This window comes from Medicago sativa, chromosome 6 (assembly GCF_051527215.1).
Source record: "Medicago sativa cultivar Bolivia chromosome 6, Bolivia_mono, whole genome shotgun sequence".
Classification (NCBI taxonomy): Eukaryota; Viridiplantae; Streptophyta; class Magnoliopsida; order Fabales; family Fabaceae; genus Medicago; species Medicago sativa.
In genome coordinates, this window is record NC_140754.1 from 28,790,981 (window position 1) to 28,810,394 (window position 19,414).

Genomic DNA, 19,414 nt, shown 5'->3' on the forward strand with positions numbered 1-19,414 from the left:
ATCATTGACGTGATATGTCATTCTATACACATTCTCAGTGAGAGAACTCTTTGTTATTCTCTTTATCTCCTTGTGATGATGGGATGTCAACAAGAACGACAACCACTAGTATGTGTGACCTAGGGGCCATGTTCTCCTTTATTTATAGAACCCAATTATGTTTAATTATTGGTATTTCTATTTTATTCCCTCATAAAAATAAAAATAGAATGAAAATTGTTTTTCCCACTTCAAAAATTGCTCAAACACACCTGAAAATTACATATATAACACAACGATAGCTGATTGCGGTTCGGCCTTTGCAACGGTCGTTAGTTGCCATTCGCTTAAAGCAAAGATGGTTAACTACCGTTTTTTCCTTGCAACGGTACTTAACAACCGTTGCGCTGGAAACTTACCAAAACCAGCACAACCTACTCCTACCTCACCGTTCATCCATCACTTTTTTTGTCTCTTCCATCAAACCACTAAAGTGCAAAAAAAAAAAAACCACAATCTTTGTCTCAAATCATTGAAGGAGTGCTACAAGGCTTCTACACACATTTGACGTTAAGAAACAGATAATGCATCTTTTAACACGTTTACATTTGTAAATTTTTCTGCTATATTTTGAAGTTTCTGTGATATACTCACAACAGTAGGTAACTACCGTTGATAGAACAGTAAGTAACTACCGTTTGTAGATTAACAGCTAACTACCGCTGGTGGAGCAGTTATTTTAGCATAGTGGCCACTGCTTTTTTTTTCGCAAGCCACGACTTTTTTTAGCATTCTTTTTTATTTTTTTAATTTGAATTAATTATTAATTCAATGTTTTTAAAAATGTTATGTTGTTTATTTATAGTTATGGTTGAAAATGCGGATGATGATCGGTTGAGAAAAAAACTAGTTTTGTTGATTATTCCGGCGAGTTCAAACAGCCTAAGGTTGAAGCTTCGATTGATGTCCCAAGTTGGATTTGATGAAGTTGACATGACTCAATTCTTTTCAACCGAAGATACATGGAAAGATAGAGATGACATGCTTAATTGGGTACGTCGATAAGCAAATAGGGTCAGATTTACCGTTGTTATTCGAAGATCCAATTTAAAGAAACCAATGTTGGTGTTGTTGTGTTTTAGGAGTCACGATCTCAAAGCGCCAAAGAAAAGATTGAACCATGAACGCATTCTTCTTAGTTATACCCACACCCCTTCATTCTTCTTAGTTAATTTGTCATCTTGCAGGCTCTAGGACCCTACTTCAATATGCTTCATGCAAAATGTTGTAAATGGAGATCAAACTTCTCTGTAGCTATTACTGAAGGAAGTCAAGTAATTTTTTAGATTTATAGTGATAAATTATAAAAGCATAGAGACCTATGAAGTATGGACTCCGACACGGACACCTGACACGGACACGTCGAAACCACTAATGTAAAAAATTTAGGATACCGACACCGCTACGTATATTGTGTCTGCTTATTAGAAATCTTGTTTATTAGAAACACCATTTGGTATTGTGTCTGCTTATTAGAAATCTTGTTTGACACAACATGTGTCCAACATATGTCTGTCCTACATGTGTGCCCTGTCACATACTGTTTCAATGTTTGTACTTCATAGGTTATAATGGATTCTGCTTTGTGTTTTCCTCATCTGTTTTTCAATTGTAGCTTACTATGTGGGACTTGAGAGTGAAAGAAAACGGCGGTTGTGTACATCGGATTAGTGGTACCCCTGGTGACACTTTATATTCTGTTTGCAGTTCTTCCACTGGTAATATTGCCGTTGCTGGGGTTGATCGTACTGTGACTATTTATGATCCTCGCAGGTTAGCTTCCGTCATCATTTCATGAATAACACTTCAAAAGTAATGTCTGCTATCATGACTTGTCATTATTTTTTTGTGAATCTGTATACATATTTAACCTATGTAAACATGATGCATGCCTATGACTAGTTTGTATATATTTTCTTAATTGTTTTTCAATTTACTTTAACAATTTCCTAACTATGTTTTATAAATCACTTCATATAGATGGTCGTCATTGTCTAGATGGGTGCATTGTTCAAAATTTGAGGTCAGTAAAACTCACCCATCCTTGATCTTCTTGCTCAACTTTGATTACTGCTTTTGATGATTTTTCTTTAAGAATGTATATTGCAGTTTTAATTTTATCTTCATTCCAATTTGCTTACTTCAAACCAATATTATCTGAGTTAATTTTACATGATGTTCAAATATATAAACAGAGAACATAGTCAATTATCCCTAGAGTTGAAATTCGACATGTATTTAATCAAGGAAACTGATGGAAACCATAAAATCATTAGTGAAATATGTGTATTATTGAATGAAAAAGATGGGCTCAGAGGCTCTACAATGGTGGAATAGTAGAAAAGAAAGAGATAAACCCCTTGAATACTTGTGAACACTCCTACCAGAGCTATGCTCCTAGACTAGAGAGAACATCTCTGTTAACAAATATTATATTTGCATTATATTTGCATGTTTACTATTGCTTCTATTTATGAATGTAATTGACTGTGTTTTCACAAGTATTGCAGATAACAGGGCTAGCTTTCTAATCAGTTGATCCTGACTATATCTATATTTAAGGGGTTGATTATGAGGTAATTATTTTATGGAAAATTTTACTGACCAATTTATAACTTCTATGTCCAATAATATAACGAGGTATTAGAAGTAGAAACCGCCATTGTTAAACCTTGATAGAGGTTGTAACAGAATTTAGTTACAAGAGAGAGAAAGAGAGAGAGAGAAGAGAAGAGGGAAATTAGAGATTCTCATTATTGATTGAATAATAGAGGATACAAGTATTTATAGGCACAAGCTAAGTGCAATGAGTCAGTGACACATGTCACTGACTTATAGACTAATGCTACACTAAGTGTAAACTAAGATAAGCTCAATAACAGAATATAACAAGCCTAATCAATACTCTTAACAGTCCCCCCTCAAACTGACAGTGTTATCAAACACTCTGAGTTTGTTTCTGAGGTAGATGAATCTTGATGTAGATAAGGGCTTTGTCAAAACATCTGCCCATTGATCATGAGTTGGTACATGAGAGACCACAAGAGTTTTGTTCAGAACTTTTTCCCTCACAAAGAAGATGTCTAACTGCATGTGCTTAGTTCTAGAATGTAGAACAGGGTTGTGAGCTAGGGAAACAACACTCAAGTTGTCACATTAAATTTGAGGAACCCTGCTAGGAACTTTCCACTCTTGAAGAAGGGACTGTATCCAGAGGATTTCTGCAGCAGCTTGAGCCAAGCTTCTGTATTCAGCCTCAGCACTTGATCTTGCAACAAGTGTCTGCTTCTTTTCCCACCGAGAAACAAGATTTGGTCCCAAATATATACAAGCACCAGATGTGCTTCTTCTGTCATCTGGATCAAGTGCCCGATCTGCATCACAAAAGCCAGTGATTGCAATGGGTTTTGATGAAGAGGCTGCTTCAATAGTCAGGCCATGATTGATTGTTCCCTTTAAGTACCTGAGGATCCTTTTAACTGTTTTCCAGTGATCTTCCAGAGGGTTAGAGAGAAATTGGCAGACCTTATTAACAGAGTAGGAAATTTCTGGTCTTGTAATGGTGGCATATTGAAGGGCACCAACTATGGACCTGAAGTAAGTAGCATCATGCACCTGATTAGAACCAAACTTTGAAAGTTTAGTGTTGGATGTCATAGGAGAGGCCATACTATTTGCATTGGCCGGCAGATCTTTAATATATTTTGTTTGAGAAAGATGAAGTGAGCCATTGGGAGAGTGCTTGACTTCTATGCCAAGAAAATAATCAAGTGTTCCCAAATCTTTTAATGAGAACTCTGAGTTAAGTTGAGATACCAGATTCTGAATCACAGCTTTTGAGCTTCCAGTGATGATTATGTCATCCACATACACTAACAAATAGATGCAATAAGTTTTGGTATGAAGAGTAAACAGAGAGGGGTCACATTTACTGGATTTGAACCCAAAACTGAGCACAGTAGCCTGTAATTTCTCAAACCAAGCTCTAGGGGCAGGCTTTAGCCCAGATAAAGCTTTATGAAGCTTGCAAACAAGTTGTTTGTCAGCTGATTCAAAACCAGGAGGTTGAATCATATAGACCTCGTTAGTTAGAAGGCCGTTAAGGAAGGCATTATTGATATCCAGTTGTTGAATGGCCCATTTCTTTGTGACAGCCAAAGTGAGAATAGTTCTCACAGTTGCAGATTTCACAACAGGAGAAAATGTTTCATTGTAGTCAAATCCATGTTGTTGGTGAAAACCTTTGGCCACAAGTCTGGCCTTGTATTTGTTGATGCTCCCATCAGGGTTTTGCTTGATTCTAAAAACCCATTTACATCCCACTGCTTGTCTTTGATCAGGAAGAGATACAAGTGTCCAGGTATGATTGTGCATAAGTGCATCATACTCAGCTTGCATAGCCTGCAACCACTCAGGGCTTTGCATTGCTTGCTTATAACTGGCAGGCTCAATATGAGTGAGTAAAAGTGTTGGTTGAATTCTCTTTTGAACAATCTCATGCTTCCCTCTAGTGGTCATAGTGTGAGTATTATGGGGATGAATGCGATGAGGAGGAGCATATTGTATGGGATGACCACCAACAGATGCAGAAGAAGCAGTTTGACTACTATGGTGTGACTCAATGGATGCATATGGATTTTCTGAAGAAAAGGGAGATAGAGTAGTAATAGGGAGATGATTTAGAATGGGTCCAGGAGGAAGGTGATGATGAGATTATGACTGAGAATTATGAGAAATATGAGGAGGAGTGACAAGATTTTGAGGTTGCTTACTGGCAACAGAGTGATGAGGTGAGGAATGAGAGGACTGAGTAGGAGAAACAGTAGCAGATGAGGACATAGTGAGATTAAAAGGTGACTGAAGGTTAGCAGTAGGTGATGCTACGGAAGAAGACATCATAGAAGGAAGGAAGGTGGTTAAACTGGGTCTGGTGAAGAGGAAACAGGCACAGCCAAAACACTTCAAGAATTTATAATCAGGGATCTGAAGGTGAAGGATGAAAAAGGGTGATTTGTTACCAAGAACAGGGGAAGGTAATCTATTAATGAGATATGTGGCAGTTACAAAGGCATGATCCCAAAAACATAAAGGCATTTTAGCATAGGCTAATAGAGTAAGGCCAGTTTCCACAATGTGCCTGTGTTTCCTCTCTACAGTTCCATTTTGATGGTGAGTATGGGGACATGTCAGTCTATGAGTGACACCTAAAGTATTTAGAAATTGGGTTAAAGGGCGGAATTCACTACCTCCATCTGTTTGAACAGATTTAATAGGGAGATTATATTGAAGTTCAACCATATTTTTGAATTTTTGAAATGTGATAAGAGTGTGGGATTTTAGTTTAAGTGGAAAAACCCAGGTATATCTAGAATAAGCATCAACACATGGCAAAAAATATGAGTAACCTTCATGAGACTCAACAGAGGCAGGGCCCCACAAATCACAAAAAACAAGCTCAAGAGGCTTACTATAGGTTGTAGTGGAGGAAACAGATGGAAGTCTATGAGACTTTCCTAAGCAACAAGTTGAACAAAAATCAAAGACATTTTTATTTGGTAAATGTTGATTACAAAGTTGCATTACATATTTGAGAGCCTCGTGATGAGGATGACCAAGTTTGCTATGCCAAACTTTCTACAAACTGGTATTGCTACTGCTAACACTATTGCTACGGGTTGAAGTGGACACACTTTCAACATTATTACATTGAATTTGAGACAAAGGGAAACTAGAGTAGGAAAAGCAATGATTAGCTGACACTGAGATTTGTGAGAAGAACTGGAGCAGGAAGAGTCAGCAACAGCCCTGGGCACAGAATGAGAGTCAAATTGTTAGAGCCCATCATCACCTAGACGCCCTGTTAGAAGGATTTTAGAAGAATCCTGGGATTTGATGTAACGGCCTAATTCTATTAAAGCAATAAAACATGCGAATATAACAAATATTCAAGAATTAAACGCTACGTCTCCAACTAAACAACAAGCTTGCATGCATAGATATAAATTTCAACATTCGCAGCGGACATAAATCATACATCTTCATATCAATCCAATACGTAAACCATGGTCAAATACATCATCATAAGAAAATTCCCCAGTCACAACAGTCAATACATCTCAAATACATAAAATGAGTCCAACACAAACAACAGACACTGACTCGACCTAATAAGAGCCTATATTATAACTCCAAAATGATAGCGGAGGCTAACTCCAGCTATCCAAGCACTCACCGCAAGTGGACTAATCCTGCACAGTGTCTACCCATCCATACAGACAGGTAGGCGGTCAAAACCACTAGAGGTTAGTATTACATCAATCATAAATAATAAGTAATAATTGGATAAGAAGAAGTCAATTATTCTCAATAATTGCATAAATAATTAACTACCACATATACATTCATTCAACCAATCCAAATATTACAAGCAAGCATATAGTTGCCACATACATACAACATTCACGTATCACATCAAGATTTTATTTCAATATGCAATGCGCCTATACCCGACACATATATGCATGTGGTACCATACAACAACAATAGATGCCAACCGCACATCTAGGTAAGAGTACACCTCCTCTTACTATGTAAAAGTACATCTCCTTTTACATTTCACAACTAACTCATATGATATGATGCATGGACATACAACAACGACCCGATAATGCACAACTACAACATACAACTACCAACGACAATGTAAAAGTACACCTCCAATTAGATTGACCAATTCAACAACATTAGCATTATCAAGTATTCATGTCCACACACATTCAACAAATTCACAATTCACATATGAGACATCATCACAAAAATCATCATCAATTTACACAATATCTCACAACAATTCCACATACTTCTCATAAACAAACAAAGTGGATAAATACATCCTTAATGATAAATATCATATACAACCTTCAACAACCATTCATACATTCTCAATTGATCACATAAAATCATTCACAAGAGATTCACAAGACAATTGGTCCAAAGGAACCATTTTCAACAAAGTTCGTCTATCTTATCTCATTTTCAAAACAATTGAAATTATTGAACCAAACCAAATAAACAAGATGCAATGCCTCAAATAAGTATACCTCTAGGCCACATATAGGTGCAGTATAGAATACCTTGGCGTTTCACCGGCTAAACTCGACGAAAATGTGAAAATCATAAGGTTCGTCTCAATTATCATTTTTCAAAGAATTTCCCATTTTCTAAGTAAAACAAGTTGGATTCACCACATCACAGTTTAAATGCTTTACCTAACTCATAAAAATTCAAGTTTCAAAGATTAGAAATCGTCCACAAGGTTCTGATCGACTTAGAACTAGTTATGCGGAAATTTTTCGAGAAAACTTTTCAAGAGTATTTTTCCCATAACTTGAAAACCAAAAACTATATCCAAGTCAAACGAAAGCCTATAGAAAGTTAAAAATATTATCTACAACTTTCATGTTTATGCCAAGAACCAACTCAAAACAGAAACAAGAGAAAAAGACGCAAGAACGCGAAACAAGGGGTTCTGCCCTGTGCAACTCGCAGGTGCGAGTAGCTTCACTCGCCGTTGCGAGTTGGATCCAGGGAGCCCCTGTTGCTCGCATTCAACTCGCAGCTGCGAGTGCAGTGCGAGTCATGATAGTTAGCTCTCGGGAAAAACTCCATTTTCACCCCAAAACCCCAATTTTGACTTCCCAAAGCTCAAATTTGATCCCAAAGTTGTTTTAAACATTTCTAAACATGAAAAGACACTCAAAATCATGTAAAACTTGTCCCAAAACAACCTCTTATCAAAAATCATCATTTGACCCATTTTCATAAACTTCAAAATAAACAACACAATTCATCACAACATCAAAGATTATGAGTACCCAAGGTTCAATTCATCAACAACAACATTCCACAACATCAACAACAACAACCACTCTTGAATTCACCATCAATTCAACAACTACAACATAATTCATCATTCATTTCACTCAAGAACATGTTACATGTATATAAACCCATTTTATCATGTACATTCAACAACAACAACACAATTATCATTCAATTCATGCATAGAATCATACCCTCAAAATTAAGCACGAATTTCTACATCTAAAAATCAAACTAACCACTTAATCAAAGAATTAGGGAAGAACAATAACTATTAATTATGCTTGAATTTTAACCCCCTTACCTTAATTATGCTCAACACCAACTAAGGCTTCACTTAAGCTCCCAAAGCTTGGTTCTCTAGCTCCCTCTAACCTCTTTGAGATCTCCTCTTCAAACCCTTATCTTCTCTCTATTTCTATCTCTTTCTTCCTTTTCTCCCAAATGAAAATTGTTGGCAAAAACCCTATTTCACTACTAACACTAGTGTTTAAATAGGCTTTACTTAATTGGGCTTAACTCACCACACCTTAATGGGTCTAACCCATTTCTATTCTAACCCACAAATATTACTACTTACTTAATGGTAAAATGTAACACTAACGGTTAACTACCGGTAAATAAAATAATTACTACATTCTCTCTAGTAATTAGAAAATACCCACTCTCACTAAGTACTAAAAATAAATCTCAACAAAATTACAAAATTACCCCTACTCGTAAAATGACCAAAATACCCCTGTGCCCAAAATGACTAAAACACCCCTCTAACACAGAATTATACAATTCCCAACCAAAAATACACACAGAGGCAATTAATCACATAAGAGCACATATAACACACATAAATAAATAATAAAATAAATCTAGCGAAAATCGGGCTGTTACAACTCTCCCCCACTAAAAAAGAATTTTCGCCCTCGAAAATTACCTAAAGGAAACAACTCCGGATACGAAACCTTCATCCTACTCTCCGATTCCCAAGTGGCACTCTCACCCGTCGGTCCAACCCAAATCACTTTAACCAAAACGATCTCCTTGCCACGCAAACGCTTCACTTCTCGATCCTCAATCCTAACTTGCCAAGTCTCAACGGTCAAATTATCCCTGACTTCCAAATCATCCACTTTAATCACATGAGACGCATCATACACATACTTCCGCAACTGAGACACATGAAACACATCATGAAGATTCGACAAAGATGGCGGTAACGCAATCCGATACGCTACAACCCCAACCTTCTCAATAATCTCAAACGGTCCAACAAAACGGGAATTCAACTTCCGACACTTCAAAGCACGACCGACACCGGTTACAGGATTCACTCTCAAAAACACATGATCACCAACCTGAAACTCAATGTCCTTCCTCCTCTTATCATGATAACTCTTCTGCCTACTCTGAGACGCTCTCATCTTCTCTTGAATCATCTTAACCTTTTCCGTAGTTTCTTGCACAACTTCCGGTCCTAACAAAGCGCTTTCACCTGACTCATACCAACACAACGGCGTCCTACACCTTCGACCATACAAAGCCTCAAAAGTGCCATTCCGATACTAGAATGAAAACTATTGTTGTAAGTAAACTCAATCAACGGTAAACATTCAACCCAACTGACACCTTGTTCCAAAACACAAGCTCTCAACAAATCTTCTAAACTCTGAATAGTCCTCTCCGTCTGACCATCAATCTGGGGATGGTAAGCAGAACTCAACCTCAACTTAGTTCCCAAAGCAGCTTGCAAACTCTCCCAAAACTTAGAAGTAAACCTTGGATCCCGATCCGACATAATACTAGAAGGAATACCATGCAATCTAACAATCTTCTCAATGTAGATCTCAGCCAACTTCGCCACAGACATACCAGTCTTGATAGGAACAAAATGTGCCGACTTCGTCAACCGATCAACAATCACCCAAATAGAATCAAAACCCTTAATAGTCTTCGGTAAAGCTCTAACAAAGTCCATAGAGATACTATCCCACTTCCATTCTGGCATAAACAACGGTTGCATCAAACCTGAAGATCTCTGATGTTCAATCTTGGACTTCTGACAAATCAAGCAAGCATAAACAAACTCTGCAATCTCTTTCTTCATTCCAGGCCACCAAAACAACCTCTTCAAATCCTGATACATCTTAGTTGCTCCTGGATGAATACTCAAACTACTTCTGTGACCTTCTTCCAAAATCCATCTCTTAAGCTCAAGGACACTTGGTACACAAACTCGATCGCGAAACATCAACACATCGTTCTCATCCAATCAAAAGTCTCCACCCTTACCTTGGTTAACCAACACCACTCGATCTACAAGTTCCAAATCTTCCTTCTGACCATTCTTGATTTCTTCCAAAATATTACTCGTCAGCTTCAACATTCCAAGTCTCACACGCTCCGGTGTCAACTCACTAACCAAACTTAAATCTCAAAACTGCTCAATCAAATCTAACTCTTTACCATCTAAGCAGACATATGCAACGACTTCCTACTCAAAGCATCGGCAACAACATTCGCCTTTCCAGGGTGATAACTCAACTAGAAATCAAAATCCTTAAGATACTCCAACCACCTTCTTTGCCTCATATTCAACTCCTTCTGATCAAACAAGTACTTCAACTCTTGTGGTCACTGAACACTTCAAACTTAGAACCATACAAATAATGCCTCCAAATCTTCAACACATACACAACAACCGCTAATTCCAAATCGTGAGTCGGATAATTCTTCTCATGCACTTTCAACTGCCTTGAAGCATAAGCCACAACCTGACGATTCTGCATAAGCACACCACCAAGACCCATCTTAGACGCATCACAATACACAACGAACGATTCCTTCAGGTTCAGCAAAATTAACAATGGAGCCGATGTCAACCTCTTCTTTAACTCTTGGAAACTCTTCTCACACTTAGCATCCCAAACATAAGCTTGTCCTTTCCGAGTCAACTGCGTCAATGGCAACGCCAACTTAGAGAATACCTCAATGAACCTCCGATAATAACCTGCCAAACCAAGGAAGCTCCTCACTTCAAACACAGACTTAGGTGATTCCCACTGCAACACTGCATCAACCTTAGACGGATCCATAGCAATACCACCTTTAGAAATCAAATGACCAAGAAAACTCACTTCCTGCAACCAAAAATCACACTTAGACAACTTAGCAAACAACTTCTTCTCCTTCAAGACTCCCAACACAATCCACAAATGCTCGACATGCTCTTCTTCAGACTTCGAATACACCAAAATATCATCTATGAACACCACCACAAAACGGTCCAGAAAAGGATGAAATATTCTATTCATGTATTCCATGAAGACACCTGGCAGATTAGATACTCCAAATGGCATCACAGAATACTCACAGTGTCCATACCTTGTTCGAAACGCAGTTTTGGATATATCTTCCGCCTTCACTCTAATCTGATGATATCCTGATCTCAAATCAATCTTGCTGAACACTTCTGCACCAACCAACTGATCCATCAAATCATCAATCCTCGGAAGCGGATACCGATTCTTGATTGTCACCTTGTTCAACTGCCGATAATCCACACATAACCTCATGCTTCCATCCTTCTTCTTAACCAACAACAGTGGAGCACCCCACGGAGAAACACTTGGCCTAATAAACTGCTTCTCAAGCAACTCTTCCAACTGACTCTTCAATTCACCCAACTCTGATGCAGACATCCGATACGGCGCAATCGAGATAGGACTCGTTCCTGGTACCAAATCAATTGCAAACTCAACTTCCCTCTCCGGCGGTAACTCGATAATGTCGTCCGGAAAAACTTCTGGAAACTCTTGCACTACCGGCAAATCACCAACTCCTTTCTCACTACTTTCCTTCAAGGAAGCAAACATCATAAACACACTAGCTCCACCGTCCAAAGACTTCTTCACTTGTTCCTTGGTCAAGAACTTCCCACCTTCCTCAGCTACCGGCTTAGAAAATGTTACACCCTTGGTCAAACAATTAATGTTAACACCAAAAGTCAACATCCAATCCATACCGAAAATCACGTCCATATGCTTCAACGGAAGACACACAAGATCCAACTCAAAATCAACATTGCCAAAACTAACAGGACACTTAGCACACACTAAGGAAGTAGTCACCGAACCACTAGTCAGGGTATCAATAATCATCCCTCGCGACAACGGAGTCACAACCAAACCCAAACGTTCAACACAACTAACCGCGATAAAAGAATGAGTAGCAACAATATTAATTGCAATCAAAGGAGTACTATTGATAAAACACATACCTCGGATGAGATTATCCGGATGCTCCACCTCTTCCGCATTCAATGCAAACACCTTTCCCGCCGCATTCTTCGGTTTGGTACACTTAGAACTGATATGCCCATTTTCACCACAATTGTAGCAAGTAATCTCCTTCTCAACATAAGTACACTCAAAAGCCTTGTGACCCGCTTTCCCACACTTGTAGCAACTATCACCCTTCTTGCAATCATTAGCAAAATGACCCAATATGCCACACTTGAAACACCTCACCTCAGTAACATTCACTTTAGAGCCTCCACCAGATTCTTTCTTCTTTCCTTTGTCCTTGCTATACGGATTCTCAAGTCCATAACTCTTTCCCTTCTTATCATGCTGAGCCTTGTAATAATTAGCTTTAACCATTCCGGCATCATCAAACGTACGACACTTATGCACCAAAGTATCAAAGTTTCAGATCTCCTGAATGCACATGTACTGATAGATGTCGGGCCTCAAACCGCTTTCAAACTTCACGCACTTAGAAACCATAGCATCCTCCGCATTGATGTACGGACAAAACCTCGAAAGCTCTTCAAACTTTGCAGCATTCTCAGCCCTGGACGGTTCTCTTGCTTCAAGTTCAAGAATTCCACTTCCTTCTTAGTCCTCAAATCCTCAGGAAAGTACTTCCTCAAAAACTCAATCTTGAACCTAGCCCAAGTCACAGCTCCACTAGCCTCAAGCCTCCCCTTAGCATTGGTCCACCAATACTCAGCTTCCTCAGCAAGCATATGAGTAGCCATCCTGACCTTCTGGTCCTCACTAGTCACCATAGCACGAAAGATTCTCTCCATGGCTTGCATCCATGACTGAGCTCCATCCGAATCATATCTACCCTTGAACGTCGGCGGACTGTTTCTCAAGAAATGATCAAGCCTCTGCTCCTCGGCCTCTCCAGGATCACGATGACCAACCGCCGCCTGCTCGTTAGCCTGAGCCAACACCTGAGCCATCGAAGCCAAAGCCTGCGCAATCGTTGCATCATCTCTACCACCAGACATCCCACTTCCACACAAAGCCAACCAACAGATAAGAACAACAGCACAACAAGTATCGAAGGTAACTCATTACCGTTCGTATACTAACATGAAAAATCAACGGATACTAGTCTACTAGTCCATTAGTCCGGACAAGACTGACCACGGCTCTGATACCAACTTGTAACGCCCTAATTCTCTTAAAGCAATAAAACATGCGAATATAACAAATATTCAAGAATTAGACGCTACGTCTCCAACTAAACAACAAGCTTGCATGCATAGATATAAATTTCGACATTCGCAGCAGACATAAATCATACATCTTCATATCAATCCAATACGTAAACCATGGTCAAATACATCATCATAAGAAAATTCTCCAGTCACAACAGTCAATACATCTCAAATACATAAAATGAGTCCAACACAAACAACAGACACTGACTCGACCTAATCAGACCTTATATTATAACTCCAAAATGATAGCGGAGGCTAACTCCAGCTATCCAAGCACTCACCGCAAGCAGACTAATCCTGCACAGGGTCTACCCATCCAACACAAACATCAAGATTTTATTTCAATATGCAATGCGCCTATACCCGACACATATATGCATGTGGTACCATACAACAACAATAGATGCCAACCGCGCATCTAAGTAAGAGTACACCTCCTCTTACTATGTAAAAGTACACCTTCTTTTACATTTCACAACTAACTCATATGATATGATGCATGGACATACAACAACGACCCGATAATGCACAACTACAACATACAACTACCAACGACAATGTAAAAGTACACCTCCAATAACATTGACCAATTAAACAACATTAGCATTATCAAGTATTCATGTCCACACACATTCAACAAATTCACAATTCACATATGAGACATCATCACAAAAGTCATCATCAACTTACACAATATCTCACAACAATTCCACATACTTCTCATAAACAAACAAAGTGGATAAATACATCCTTAATGATAAATATCATATACAACCTTCAACAACCAGTCATACATTCTCAATTGATCACATAAAATCATTCACAAGAGATTCACAAGACAATTGGTCCAAAGGAACCATTTTCAACAAAGTTCGTCTATCTTATCTCATTTTCAAAACAATTGAAATTATTGAACCAATACAAATAAACAAGATGCAATGCCTCAACTAAGTATACATCTAGGCCACATATAGGTGCAGTATAGAATACCTTGGCGTTTCACTTGCTAAACTCGACGAAAACGTGAAAATCACAAGGTTCGTCTCAATTATCATTTTTCAAAGAATTTCCCATTTTCTAAGTAAAACAAGTTGGATTCACCATATCACAGTTTAAATGCTTTATCTAACTCATAAAAATCCAAGTTTCAAAGATTAGAAATCGTCCACAAGGTTCGGATCGACTTAGAACTAGTTATGCGGAAATTTTTCGATAAAACTTTTCAAGAGTATTTTTCCCATAACTTGAAAACCAAAAACTATATCCAAGTCAAACCAAAGCCTATAGAAAGCTAAAAATATTATCTACAACTTTCATGTTTATGCCAAGAACCAACTCAAAACAGAAACAAGAGAAAAAGATGCAAGAATGCGAAACAGGGGGTTCTGCCCTGTGCAACTCGCAACTGCGAGTAACTTCACTCGCAGTTGCGAGTTGGCTCCAGGGAGCCCCTGTTGATCCCAAAGTTGTTTTAAACATTTCTAAACATGAAAAGACACTCAAAATCATGTAAAATTTGTCCCAAAACAACCTCTTATCAAAAATCATCATTTGACCTATTTTCATAAACTTCAAAATAAACAACACAATTCATCACAACATCAAAGATTATGAGTACCCAAGGTTCAATTCATCAACAACAACATTCCACAACATCAACAACAACAACCACTCATGAATTCACCATCAATTCAACAACTACAACATAATTCATCATTCATCTCACTCAAGAACATGTTACATGTATATAAACCCATTTTATCATGTAAATTCAACAACAACAACACAATTATCATTCAATTCATGCATATAATCATACCCTCAAAATTAAGCACGAATTTCTACATCTAAAATTCAAACTAACCACTTAATCAAAGAATTAGGGAAGAACAATAACTATTAATTATGCTTGAATTCTAACCCCCTTACCTTAATTATCCTCAACACCAACTAAGGCTTCACTTAAGCTCCCAAAGCTTGGTTCTCTAGCTCCCTCTAGCCTCTTTGAGATCTCCTCTTCAAACCCTTATCTTCTCTCTATCTCTATCTCTTTCTTCCTTTTCTCCCAAATGAAAATTGTTGGCAAAAACCCTATTTCACTACTAACACTAGTGTTTAAATAGGCTTTACTTAATTGGGCTTAACTCATCACACCTTAATGGGCCTAACCCATTTCTATTCTAACCCACAAATGTTACTACTTACTTAATGATAAAATGTAACACTAACGGTTAACTACCGGTAAATAAAATAATTACCACATTCTCTCTAGTAATTAGAAAATACGCACTCTCACTAAGTACTAAAAATAAATCTCAACAAAATTACAAAATTACCCCTACTCGTAAAATGACCAAAATACCCCTGAGCCCAAAATGACTAAAACACCCCTCTAACACAGAATTATACAATTCCCAACCAAAAATACACACAGAGACAATTAATCACATAAGAGCACATATAACACACATAAATAAATAATAAAAGAAATCTAGCGAAAATCGGGCTGTTACATTTGACATAACAGATGTTAGGATGAAATTCAAAGAAAACATTGTTGTCTTTTGTAAATTGACTTACACTGACAAGATTTTTAGTAATAGAAGGAACATGAAGCAAATTATGAAGCTTAAGAGTAGTATGAGGAGAAAAGGGAGAAGTAAATTTCAGTGAGCCAATAGAGTTAATAGGCAGACCTTGACCGTTACCAATGTGAACTTGGTCAGAACCTGATAAGGAAACTGCATCCATGAGGTTGGTGGCATCAGGGGTAACATGGTGCGTACCACTAGAATCAGCGTACCAGCCTGTGTTTAAGGAGTTGGAATTAATAGACTCATTACCATTCAAATAAGCTTGTGGAGGTGAGGGCCTGATATTACCAAATTGAGGAGGAAAAGAGGATCTAGGTGCAGCACCAGATGGAGCTCTCTGAGCAACACCTTGCATCCAAACATTAGGTTGAGGTGTAGCACCTTGCATCCAAAAGTTAGGGTGAGGAGTGTATCCAACAGAGGAGCCAGGGCCACCAAAATTACCACCAGAAGCACCATAGCCTTCATATTGAGGCAGAATAGAGAGTCTATGATAATAGATACTAGCATCGTGACCAACCTTATAGCATATTTGACATTGCACTGAGCTTCCTCTTCCAGAATTGCGTCCTCCTCTTCCTCTGTTGCGTCCTCCACGAAAACCTCTACCTCTAGAACCATTTCTTCCTCCATAGTTAGGATTAAAATACTGAGAAGCATGCTGATTTGAAAGAATAGTCCGATTCTGGTCATAATATGAATCAACTTAAGCCTGATTATTACCAAACTTTCCATCAGGAATAGCAGATTGAGTAAGATGAGCAAAAACAGAGTCTTCAGTTAGGGCTTTCTTGAACTTGTCATTGCGAGCCTCTTGTGTGAGTAACTGAGATTCCAATTCATCCAGAGAAATTATAGCAGCTTGACTATTCACAGTTGCAACAACAACATTGAATTCCTCAGGCAAAGCTTCCAAAACAACTTCAATTAGGTCACGGTGTGAAATTGGATCTCCAATAGACATTAATGACTCAAAAATTGTATGCACACGAGCAATAAACTCAGAAATTGAGTGTGTGCCTTAGGTGATTCCACGAAGCTCAGAGCGAAGCTGTCTCGAGCGTGTTCGCATTTGTGTATAGCAGTAAGTATGAATCTCATCCCATACCTGATGCGAATGTCGCAGATGAACGAAACGTGACAGCAGAGAAGGAGAGATAGTGGAGAGGATCCACGTACAGAGCAGAGAATCTTGTTCCTCCCAATCGGTGCATGCCAGATTCTATGTACCGGCTTCGCGCACTGCGTCAGAGAGGAAAACTGGTGGGATCTGCGGTGAAACGACATAGCGCACCATTTTTGTACCACGCAAAACGCCTTCAACTTGCTGTTTCCACTGGAGGTAGTTCGTATCGTCGAGCTTGACAGATACGACCTGTTTGAAGGTTCGCGAAGCCGCCGCAGTGACGCGTGGAGCTCCATTGGTGTCCGTGTGAGGTGCGGTGTTGTTCATAGGTGAAGAAAACGAAGACTAAGCAGAAGCCATGGATAAGGATCGAGAAAAAATGCTCTATGATACCATATTAGAAGTAGAAACCGCCATTGTTAAACCTTGATAGAGGTTGTAATAGAATTCAGTTAGAAGAGAGAGAGAGAGAGAGAGAGAGAGAGAGAGAGAGAGAGAGAGAGAGAGAGAGAGAGAGAGAGAGAGAGAGAGAAGAGAAGAGGGAAATTAGAGATTCTCATTATTGATTGAATAATAGAGGATACAAGTATTTATAGGCACAAGCTAAGTGCAATGAGTCAGTGACACATGTCACTGACTTATAAGCTAATGCTACACTAAGTGTAAACTAAGATAAGCTCAATAACAGAATATAACAAGCCTAATCAATACTCTAACATGAGGCATAAGAAAATTAAGGATGAGTGTGAAATCTACAAAGGGATTTATATTTTAGACAAGTGGTCTAGAGTTAAATCTTCATCATGCACAATCTACCTGATTATAATATGTTAACCATTTTTGTTTTCATCTACCTGATCAAACTTTTTTCAGATACTTGTTTCATAATGTTTTCTTTAAATCGCCACTGATAAATGTTTTAATGGGTCTGTGAAATTGTACAATCTGCATGTTAAGAATTTAAGATTACAATTTTTTAAATGACAAGTATGGATGCATTACATATCATAAAAATCTAAAACACATTTGAGGAGGTTAAGATGAGTGATAAATGCTAGTTTTATTCCTTAACAAAATCCTTTTTTGATTATATTTCTGGATTATATTCATGTAGATACTTATAATCTTTATACAGTTGTGTAACAGATTCAGGTCTTTTGTGGACAATGGAAAGAACGCAACAAGTTATTTTCATTTAGAGGAGACTCGAACTGGCTTGGCTTTAGTAAGGTACTGTATTTCAAAGCTCGTGTATAGATTTTAGATGTGTATGCATTTGGGTTTGTTACTCTGAAAAGGCTTCATCTCATTCTTCTCATGTTTTTGATAATTATTGTTATATTTGTTTAATTTGCATATTTTAGGTCTGTTTGTACCCAGTTCAGAACTTGTTAATGTCGAACTGAATCTTGCTTTTGTATCTATTTGACATACTATTTTCCCTGCTTTCTTCTACTCCCTCCGTCCCAAAATATGTTACTTTAGCACATGGCACACGAATTAAAAATGTAGTTAATTTTGTATGAGAACGAGAAATTATAACTTAGTTTACAAAGTTACCCTTCATAAATGGTATGGGAAAGATAGTGGTTTCCTTATTCGTAAATTCTTTCGTTAAACTATTGAAATTTGGAATTGCTCAAAGCTCATGGTTCTTTCGTTAATGTTAAATAATTTCAAACTTAGGCGCAACACTACCACTCACATTTGTTGTTTTACCAGGCAAATAAATAACCTTGGCAGAATGCTATTTTCTTTTTATGGAGCTTTTTCTATACTTATTTTTAACATTTGTTGGCTCAAACTTGCGTACTTGTGTTTAATATTACTGTATTTTACTTTGCAGTGCTCCAACAAAGATGTTTTGGGTGGATGGTGTGATTTGGGTAGCATATTTGTAGCTGATGTTGCTTAAGTGATATTGACATATTGGTCCGTCCTGTAAACATTCCAACTATGTATATTTTTTGTTGGTTCAGTATATTTAACCATGGTAGAGTCCATGTTTGATAGGAAAAAGAAAATCGATGTGTTTATTGTGCCAAATGTTATAATACATTTCTAGCCACAAAATGTGAGTTCATGTTACTGAATGCATTCATTTTGTGCTTTTTCAATGTTGTAATATTTTAGTGAGAAAGGTTTAATGTCCATTTCAAGTTCCTATTTTGACATTTCAATTATTTAAGTATCAAGTGTATTTTATGGTTTACAAACAAGACCGGACCAATATTGCAATATAAATTGAACATGTTTATGTTATAA

The 19,414-nt window shown here is 37.9% G+C and overlaps 1 pseudogene across 1 annotated transcript; it reads left to right on the top strand.

Annotated features, from left to right (window-relative positions):
• Positions 1-846: 846 nt before the first annotated feature.
• On the top strand, positions 847-19,329 carry LOC146914355 (uncharacterized; annotated as a pseudogene). Its single transcript, XR_015016577.1, has 7 exons — positions 847-1,032; positions 1,227-1,313; positions 1,655-1,812; positions 2,020-2,062; positions 2,550-2,615; positions 18,302-18,379; positions 18,996-19,329. The product of XR_015016577.1 is annotated as an uncharacterized LOC146914355 (transcript).
• The last annotated feature ends 85 nt before the right edge of the window (positions 19,330-19,414 follow it).